At 44.0% G+C, this 10,000-nt stretch overlaps 1 protein-coding gene across 1 annotated transcript in view; it reads right to left on the bottom strand.

The window, feature by feature from the left end:
- Window positions 1–10,000, bottom strand: part of epha10 (EPH receptor A10) — a 208,741-nt gene that overhangs the window by 161,966 nt on the left and 36,775 nt on the right. The window lies entirely within an intron of this gene.

Below are 10,000 nucleotides of genomic sequence, written 5' to 3'. Positions count from 1 at the left end.
TTTACTTTTGTTATTGTCATTTGAAATGAAAAAAAATCACACCCGTGTGAACTGAGTGGTGCAGTGACGTCACACACTGACCATAGCAACCATGCTCACCTGTACGTGGGGCCACGTACAGGTACACACATACATAGATACATAGATACAGACAAAGCTGGTTATTGGAGTGGTTTGCACCACTCAATAATCTGACTGCCGCCATGTGTCCTTGTGTGCCGCGCACAAACATGAAGCATGAATCTTATAAGAAACAGAAGCCATTGACCCTTTCTACATAAACCCAAATGTTTGGTCCATACCCTCTATAATATCAACAGAAAGAAAATTAACAGTTCCAAGCAATGACACTTCAGACTGATATTTTGGAGATAATCCAAAAAGAGACAAGTTTAGAGGGATCACAAAAAATCTGCGGTGGAAGTGTCTTTTGCTAACAACACTAATACCATCTGTTGAGGAATTAAGCCGAGGCGTGGATGGAAATCCTCTGTGCTTTAAGAGAAAAGTAAAACACATGATAACAGAAACCGGATTAATACAGATCAGCTCTCTGGAAACAAGAAAAAGATGCCCTTATATCACCTCCTCATTGACCTCCAGTTCAGCACCATGGACAGCGGAAATGAGAGCAAGCTGCAGGAGAATGTCTGTTTCAGAACCACGGACAGCTCCATAAAAGGCTCAGACTGCTGGCTGTGATTAATAATGCAACGGAAACATGAAGACATTTTGTGGCTAGTTAATTAGTTTAATAAAAAGTAAATACATATCACTCTGCTTTGAATACATTGGTTTGTGCTTCTGTGCCTCCGTCATGAGAGGTTATAAAAACTAAGATAAGATGAACCTTCCTTCATCAGGCTCTGGAACATGTTGCCCTTCCCCATTAACTGCCCAGTCGATTGGGGTTTTTAAATCCTTACTTAAAACCCATCTGTTCTCCCTTGCTTTTAATCACACTTGAGCTCTTCTGTCTTTGTATTTGTCAATGCACGTTCTTGTTTTATATGTCTTGCCATTGATGTTTATGTTGTATCGATGCTTTGAATTGCTTTGCCTTGTTCAGCACTTTGGTCAGCTTTTGGCTGTTGAAAATGTGCTACTACACATTTTTATTTGTTTGATTTGATTTGATTCATCAGGTGTACACTATACAGCACAGTCTTGATGCCTGAAACAGCTTGTTTACTCCCAAGCAGCCATGCATCTTGTCGAGGTAGTCGCCTCAATTATATTATAATTGTTTCAAGTGTCAAGTAAAACTTTTATCAACATATTAAATCGATCTATAACTTCAGACATCTGCAGTAAATTATGTTTAAAGGGATATTTCACTTTCGGAAAAAAATTCATCGTCTACTCAGGCTTTTGTAACTACACCAGACAGTTTTTAAGTTGTTCGATTCAGCATTTAGATATTTGATATTTATTTTAGCTGCCCTGCCCACTTCCTATACGAACCCATTGTAACTTCAAACTCTATTTTAACCATAACAGATTCATCGAAAATACTCATCCTTTTTTCCCGTGACTGATATTGTCCTGCTAATACGTGAGTGGCAGCGTTTTTCTATTTACAGTTTTATTTATTTTTAATAATTATTTTAGATTTATTTTAGTCTCCTCTGTCCTGCCCCTGGAGGATTTTCTTTTCTAAGACAATTACTACAAATAAATGAAAACAGTAAATAAAAAACACGGCCCCCTCACGTATTAGAAGGACAATATCAGTCACCAGAACAAAGTATGGGTGTTTTCAAATAATCTATCATGGTGAAAATGGAGTTTGAAGTTACAATGGGTTTGTATAGGAAGGGGGCGGGGCAGCTAAAAGAAATATCAAATATCTAAATATTGAATCGAGCAACTTATAAACTATCTGGCGTGTTCACATAAGCCTGAGTAGACGATGAAATCATCAAATGTTTTTTAAAGTGAAATATCCCTTTAACTTTGGTACATGAACACCTTCAGCATGTTAATTCAAGGGTAAATGTGTTTTTGTTTGTTTGTCTTTTAACACCTTAACCCATTTTGACCTGAGATCAGATTCTAAAAATGTCTAATACATCCTGACAGTTTTCTGAAAAGGCTATGTTTCTATGTCAGTCGTTCTTCGATTTTTCAAAAATAGCAGACCTACAAGCTCGTAGCGTGCCACTCGGTGGCACGCTATGAGCTTGTAGATCTGCTATTTTTCAATAGCTAAAGCATAACATGATGCTAACACAAAAAGGGTTCCCACCCAAAATGGGTTAAAGTACAGAATACTCCTCAATCAGCACACCAATGACTATAATGAAGACAGTTGGGAGTTGAAAAGGTTCACTGAAAACGGGTTGGATGTGTTTAATTATGAAGAATACAGCCCCCAGTTTGAAGTAGGACTGTCTGGTTCCAGGGCACAGAGAAGCTGCAATACACTGTTAAACGTCCTTGACTAAACACTATATTAGCATTATTGTTTTAACACCACTGAGAGCCAGGAGCCTGGCACTGTGGCAAGCTGATAACACAGAAGCTTTTCACACAACTATTAAGAGTCAAAGAGGGCTTATGGATGGGAAGAAACTGGGACAGAGAGAAAAGGGGAGGCACAAACGAGAAGATAATGAGGGAGAAAACAAGACTAAGAGTCTAAAATCCCTGCTAGCAGGCTGAGGGTGGCGCTAGAGGCAGGGTCATGAGGTCACCAAAAGGGTTAAAGTTCATCCTCTGTGGCGGAGGAATACACTCTTTTCAAGATATCTTCAGTTTGGGACTGAAGTGTTGAATGGACTGAAGGAAATACTGTACATTTTAGTGAGCTGACAAGACACAGAGAGAGAGAGAGAGAGAGAGAGAGAGAGAGAGAGAGAGAGAGAGAGAGAGAGAGAGAGAGAGAGAGAGAGAGAGAGAGAGAGAGAGAGAGAGAGAGAGAGAGAGAGAGAGAGAGAGAGAAAGAGTACAAATAAAGGAATAAGAGCTAATATGAAAGGATCAGTGTACTCCAGTGAGGAGTTGGGTAATCGGTGCTAAAAGACAAAGACTGAAGGGAAGAAGTCAGCACTATGATCACACAGTGAATATGGCCAGTAATCACTGCCTACTGCAGTTATACCATCTAATGGGTCGTTGGCGACTGGACAGAGAGACACAGAGAGAGATAGGGAGAGAGAGAACGAAAGACAGACATTAAGATGTACAGTAGGGATAAAATAAAGTGAGAAAAATGCGAGTGAATACCCAACTCTGTGTGGTTCTAGCTAATGGCCATGACACACATTAGCGGTTAAACACTGCTCTGTGAGCTGGCTTGTTATTCCTGTCATGCTGGCCTTGGTCCCAGTCGTATATTATGAGTCAGACTGAGAAAAGAAAATTATCATTCACAGCCAGACAACGGATGAGACGTGATCTATACAAAATGACTTAATCTGTTCGGCTTTCGTCCACATCATATGGACAGCTTAGAGTCAGATTAAGAGAGAATATTCTATAAAGTCGCAGGTCCTTTTGTCTGACCCGTCAAGGGTTCCATGGCACTTCATTCAAAGCACAACAAGTAAAACTGAAAAGTCTGCCGGAGGAGTCTAGCTTTTGTTGAGAGCTTTCCACTTACTCTAAAAAGGAGCCAGGGTGTGGAATGGTGCAAAGATATTGAGGAATTTCATGGCTCTTTCACCAGACTAGATAACACTTTAAAGTTGTTGACTAACCTTAATGAATGAGTGGAGAAACAATTAGCAAGCAATTAGCATCTTGTCATGCTCTGTGGCATGTGTAAAAATGCTGAGCAGGCCCAGCTCAACTCGATGTTTGGATCAAGTGACTATGAAAGAGGGTTCATTAATGGGACATGGATGGCAGGAGCCTCAGTCAAAAAGACTAGCGTTTCTCTAGGAACTGTGACTAAAGTTGCATCTACATTTGGAGTAGTTTGTCCTCAGGTGACTGAGGTCAATGTCAATAGACTATCAGCAAAAGCGGTCCATCGAAAGCCTAGAGAGGGACATTATAGTGCTGTTGCAGTGCTAAACTAACCTGACTCCGCCAGATGGGGCAGCAGAGAGTACACTGGGTTCCCCCCTCCTGCTCCCATCTGGGAACTCTCAGGCAGACTAGATGCTCCGTCCACCAAACGGCCTGGCCAATCAGCGGCAGCTAGAGGCGGGATCAAGGCATACACAGTGCTGCCTTGATCCCGCCTCTAGCTGCCGCTGACTGGCGGAGTCAGGTTAGTGCTAAACCCCTCATTACAAAGACCCTAGGCTAATGTCTACAGAGATGTGGTGGAAAAAGTGATATCGTCATGATGGCGATGACTCATGCTTCACCACATTCTCCGTAAGTGGTTGAGTGCATGAAGGTGTACATCAACAGAAAGGTACAGGTCTGAATGCTTGACACCTACAATGAGGCTCTGTTGACTCTGTTGGCCAGAGAAACGGCAGCAATGCACAATCATAGCCAAAAGGATAACAGAAAACAGAAAGACCACTGTGGTCCCATTGATGCTAATGTGCGTAACAAGAAAAGCAATTTTAAGAACATTTAAAAGAGATAAATGCAATTTTGATCAGGACCAACTGACATTCAGCAGTGTCTTTTGAGAGGACTTAAGGCCTATTCATAGTCTAGTTTATGGTGAAGAGGTGACCACCAGGTGGTTTTGATGAAGGTGTTCATAGTCCATCACCGTGCTCATATCTGCTACCCTCCATGGCCAACACTTCCTCAAATTCGACCATTGTTTTCCCTCTGCTTTCTCTCTACTGCCTATCTGCCTCCTCCTTTCTGGTCCTTTTCTGTTTCTTTCCTATTCTATGTATGTCGCCGTCTCTAATATTGAATTCTTTCTGTTCTCTTGTTCTCCCACTGGCCGCTGCTCTCTTTCGGGAGTTTGTATTTAAATGTGTTTTTTTGTGGCTTTCGCCTTTTTATTTTATATATTTTATGGAGGGACAGACAGTAGGCTGACAGGAAATGGGGAGAGAGATGGGGGGAAGACATGCAGTAAAGGCCGTCAAGATCGGGAGTCAAACCCGCGGCACACTGCCAGACTGGATTACCAGCCAAGGTGCCTGGACCACTGAGCCCAGGCCAGTTTGTATTTAAGTCGGGAGCTCAGCTCGCCACGGAGAAAATAAAAGACGGGCAGTGCTTTTCCGTCTTGGTGACCACCGTTTCGAGTAAAAACAGGGATTTGTCAACAACAAGGAACCTGGAAAATATGGTTGTGGGGTTTTACGGTTTATAATATATATATAAAATCTTGGCTCCGGTCTCGTTGGCCAAACCGTATCACGTGACAAGTGCGTTGGGTGCTCGTGATTATCGTTTCGGGAAGCAGTAGAGAGAATGGAAGCGTCCAATAACAGCTGCTGGAGACTATGGTCTCAAACTATAAGTAATGCAACACCCCCACTATGGGAACACTTTGGACTTCTCTGCGACGTGCTAGAAAATGAAATGTGAGAACAGCTCCGCTCTCAAGCTGGAGTTATACCTCACCATACAGCGGGTCGCGTGCAAAAAGTTGCAAATCTACAAGCTTAAAGCACGCTGCGTTGTAAGCTTGTACAGATCTGCTATTTTCGGCGCACAGCCCCACGGTCCTACGACAACGTAAACATTCGGCTGCAACACTTGTGTATAGTGTCATAAAATGAACAGACGAGATGACACGAGTATTTCTACTGCCATGCTCTTGTCTCACAGTCAATAAAGTGTCGACGCGTTTCTGACACCAAGTAAGATACTTACGTACTGTAGTGCGTAAAGTCACTGAGATCCACGAGCATATCAGACGTGTGTTATTCACAGAGTTATAATATTTCTAGAGAGCGGATGAGGAGCGACAACCCCGTCCCCTGCTAGTCACTTCAATGGAAGTTGCTCAGTGGCGTTTTGAAGGACCCGGAAGTATGATGAAGTCTTCCGGGTATAGTAGGCCTACCCCTCGAGCGTCGATATGATTGGTTGGCTCCTATCATATAGTATATGTATATAGTATATGCTGTTCTTTTGGTACCTCCATAGAGTAATAAAAGGATAGAGACCGAACCGGAGCGTTAGCCCCCCCCCCCCCCCCCTCCCTCCCCGCTATTCATTTCAGTGGAAGTTGCTCAGTGGCGTTTTGAAGCACCTGGAAGACTGCCGGAAGTATAATTATAACTCAATGGCTCGAGCGAGCGGAAGTTTAGCCTAGCCTAGCCCCGGACCTCAATTTTGACGTCCGGGCTTACGCACGTGACGTCATGAACGTCCGTCCACCTCCATGAAAGTGCTGCAATTCCACATTTCACCAGTAGGTAGTGGCAGCTTCAACGTTGGATAGCCTTACTGGGGGCTTGGGTAGTGGGTACCTCTGCATGCTTCACGTCCTACGTCACGATTCATTCATTAATTTAACCCGGGCCCAGCCCGCCTGCAGTACCAGTTTTGACCAGTAGGGAGACGACTTCAACGTTGGCCAGCCATTCTGGGGGCTTGGTTATTCAGAGCAGAGCGGAACAACACTACGGCATGCAAAGAGGGACATTCTTGATTCTAGACGGTGGCTACTGAAGCCCACCTGGGCAAAAGGCGAAACATGACAATACATTACAATAGGGAAAGGGACCATCTTGTGGCGATAGACTGTAATAGCAATGTTACAACCATCATCTCGACCAATAAGAATACCGCGTTTTTTGGGGGGGACAAATCGTGGTTTAAATTTTTTTAAGGTCAACCACACCAATGCAACTCATTGAATTGCAATGAGTTGCATTGGTGTAGTTTACCTTAAAAACCGCTTTGTCCCAACGCGACCCTTTGGTGTGGTTTGGGCCACCCAAGGCTGATAAAGTGAGCAGGGAGGAGTTGAGGATCAACGTAATTAATTTATTTTTTCGCTGCAATGGATTTTTAGGCACTTTGGGATTGTACCAGGATGTGCATGCATAATCAAAATGACATTGGACAAGTTATCGTGTGATGAAATACTTTATATGCTGATGTCAGCGGTCTCTCCGTTCCAGGATGACAACGTGAGTGGTCAAACATTCAGCGAGACCACACACACAGAAGCCGGTACATATACACACTGGGAGCTATGCCAGGGGCCTTCATCAAGTATTTACCCAGCTCTCACCAAGCCCATCTTCCTCTTAACCCATGTTGGGCGGGAACCCCTTTTGGTGTTTAAGCATTATGTTATGCTTTAGCTATTGAAAAATAGCAGATCTACAAGCTCATAGCGCGCCACCGAGTGGCGCGCTACGAGCTTGTAGGTCTGCTATTTTTGAAAAATCGAAGAACCACTGACATAGAAACATAGCTTTTTCAGAAAACTGTCAGGATGTAGAAGACATTTTTAGAATCTGATCTCAGTCGAAATGGGTTAAAGTGGTTTTACAGCAACATGAGTCAGGACAGCTCTGTAATAGGGGCCACATTAAAGGGCCATGGAGGTCAAGAGCCCTCAGCCTTTGTGTTTGGAGTCAGATTCATAAGGAAAAGAGCCTTGAGTGAGCGTGAGAGTGTGTGCGTGCGGAATTCAGAGCTATAAACGGAAGAGTTCACAACAGGCCCTTCTATCTCAGAAAGGCCAAGAAGAACACCGAAAGAAAAATGCAGTGCTAATCTCTCACTGTGTAGCACACACACACACACACACACACACACACACACCTTTCGCTGTCATTTCACCTTTTGCTGTAACATACTGTAAACCAAGCACCATGCATGATGCACCTACTGTAGCACACACCCAGCTTAGGAAGCAGAAATCGATACGGACTAAAGAACACACACACACACACACCACACCACACCACACCACACACACACACACACACACACACACACACACACACACACACACACACACACACACACACACACACACACACACACACACACACACACACACACACACACACACACACCAATGAGAGAGGGTCTCATTTCATAATTCGCCTCAGTAATACCAAATAGTTTATAAAGGGTTGCAGGAGGGATTAGCTCCGACGTCGTTGGTCTGTCCTCCCTCTAACCCGCGGGCTACTTATCAGCCATCCTCCAACAGGCCAGGCTGGGGCTCGGGGAGCTCAGCATGCACAGAGAAAGAAGGATTAGCATGGTCCACCTCCCTAGCCCCCCTGCACCTGCCCCACGGGATAGCTATTGTCCAGGCATTATCCTTCTAATGGAACAGTACACACATCGGAGATGATGGAAGCACTTGTTGTACATCTAACTTTTACTTGACCTAACTATTAAGTACTGGAAATCAAGCCCTGAAGCAAGAGAGCAAGACCTAAACAGTACACACGCCACGCTGACAGGAGTGAGTGAGTGACAGTGTGTGTGAGTGTGTGTGTGTGTGTGTGTGTGTGACTGTGTGTGTGTGTGTGTGTGTGTGTGTGTGTGTGTGTGTGTGTGTGTGTGTGTGTGTACCCAGGGTGAATGGACTAAGCTCGACGAACTTGTTTACAGCCAGACCCTGCTCATAGAACATTTCATGGTAGGGGTTCAATGCCTTGCTCAAGGGCACTTCAGCGGTGGTAATTTTAACGTGCCGGTCCGGGGATACGAACTGGCGACCTTCCGATAACAAGACCGCTCCGCAAACCGTTCGGCCACCACTGCCCCAGTGTGTGTGACAGTGTGTGTGAGTGTGAGTGTGAGTGTGTGTGTGTGTGTGTGTGTGCTTGCATCTTTGTTTGAAGTGAGAACCAAACCCCTTTGCAACAAAATTGTGGAAAGTATGGACATTTTGCTGGTCACTTCTCAAGAGGCTGTTTAAAAGGTGAATACCACCCATTTTCAACATTGAACTATGTCATCAATATACCTTAGAGTTGTTGTGTGGAAATAATGCAGGCTAGAACTAGAGGTCTAGAACTTCTACTTTTACTCTTTGGCCTGCAGAGTACACCTTCAGTGGACTAAGTCAAATTATTCTTCATGCCTGAAGAAGGCCGAAAGGCAGAATCGTTGCTATGACTCTTTAAAATAAAAGTTCTTGAACCAGCAAGTGGCGGTGTGCGGGTCTCTCCTGCTTCCTCATAACGTTTGCTGTACTGCCAGGACCTATACGCACCTGCTATAAAATTGAAACGGGTGTGCGGAAGTCATCCCTCGGAAAAATTATAAAACGGCAAAAGGAAAGACTTTCAATTCTGATTTTCAATTGTACATACATTTTGTTTTGATTGTATTGTTCCACTTTTTGCTTTGGCAATGTAAACGTATGTTTTCTCATGCCAATAAAGACGTTTGAATTGAAAATTGAATTGCAATTACTAAATGAGGTATCATTGCATTATGAGGTATGGTAGAGGTAGAGAAGTTAACAATAAGTAGATACAGGAGAGAGTGTCTAGGCTAGAGGGAGTGATGGTTAAAGAGCAAGGGCTGACCTATGAAAAACAAGAAGCCAGTGCTAGGAGCCTAGGACACATAAATGGATAAATGATTGTGGATAAGACACATCACATAAAAAACACAAGAAGGCACAATAAAAGATAAATATGGTGTACGGTGTACACAAGAACAGACACATGGATCGGGGCACTATCGGTAGAACACACGCGCGCTAAGAGACAAAGACAAATGGTGTCATGATAAAAGAATGTCCGCTGCTACATACTTTTTTCCTGATGCACGCACGCACACACGCACGCACGCACACGCACGCACACGCACACGCACACGCGCACACACACACACACACACCGAGGAGTGAGACTGTTCCAAGCAGCAGCAGTCCACAAACCAGGCCGTCCTTTTAACAATCTCATAAAATGTTCAGTTTCAATAATGGGACATATTGTAAAGAGGCTGGACAGTCTGTTCTCCAAGTCCCAGTGGACCATTACATACATAAAGCAACACAACAGGCTACACACACTAGCGGGCCGGCCCAGCGCGGGACAGCGCATGTCCCTACGCTAGTACGCTACACAATAGATCATTAAATTAGCAGTCTATGCATGACTTAGCAGACAGACATGCTGATGCAAATTGC

This window comes from Electrona antarctica (genome assembly GCF_951216825.1).
Source record: "Electrona antarctica genome assembly, chromosome: 15".
Lineage (NCBI taxonomy): Eukaryota > Metazoa > Chordata > Actinopteri > Myctophiformes > Myctophidae > Electrona > Electrona antarctica.
Note: the sequence above shows the minus strand (reverse complement) of the source record. Positions and strands in the feature narration are given on the sequence as shown.